Here is an 856-nt window from a genome sequence, read left to right as displayed (position 1 = left end):
TTACACCGAGCACTTGGGCTTGGAACTCTTGGGCTTAAGACACCTTGGCTTTGCCTTCGGCTTGCCGCATTCCATATTGTTTCTGGGCGGAGACATGCCTTACGGGGTCGGGCGCACTTGGGCTTCGGTTTGGCGCAATTGCGACGTTGCTTCAAGGACTTGGGCCGCGGTTTTGGGCAACTCTTCCGCACCCTGGGCTTGGAACACTTGTTCTCCTTTCTTGGAGTGCAGCTATTGGAGCCACCGGCACCGAAAAAAGTGTCGCAGCCACTTATTTCAGAGTGCATTCTGTGCTCGCCCTTACTAGAGCGCTGAAGACTGCTCATACTGTTCGGCTGTACGTGAAAAGTGTCCAATGGTTCCTGCGGAAGTGCATTACGATTGCATAAATGTGCATTTCGTTTGTATTCGACACCTATAACTTACCGCAGAATACTGGCATTGATGACAGAATGACATTTCGTTCCACCGGGTTTCAGCAGCCAGTCTTATCTGATAATTCGAGTAATATTCTCCATATCGTTTCTTAAAGTCCCTCAGAAAATTAACAAAGCCAGACGATGAGGCGTATTCGTACTCTGTCCTATTGATATCTTCGTCAATGTCGGAAGCGTCGGACTTAACATATTCAATTGCTTTTCTAGAGGTTTTTACTGATTTTGAAACTGCCACGTCCGGCTTGATATCCTTTTGTTTCAGATTGCTCATTTTGCTACCAATTATTTGGTAAATTCTTGATCGACAAAAATTTTCACAAACAAATTTGTTACTCAGAATTATACACAAAAAAAAAATATGTATAAAAAACTGTACTCAATTTTATCGAATTATTTTAGTTGTTTCTCGTTCTAAGGTA

The 856-nt window shown here is 43.2% G+C and overlaps 1 pseudogene; it reads right to left on the bottom strand.

The window, feature by feature from the left end:
* On the bottom strand, window positions 1-856 carry CR45771 (annotated as a pseudogene).

Source organism: Drosophila melanogaster, chromosome Y (assembly GCF_000001215.4).
Source record: "Drosophila melanogaster chromosome Y".
Taxonomy (NCBI): Eukaryota; Metazoa; Arthropoda; class Insecta; order Diptera; family Drosophilidae; genus Drosophila; species Drosophila melanogaster.
Note: the sequence above shows the minus strand (reverse complement) of the source record. Positions and strands in the feature narration are given on the sequence as shown.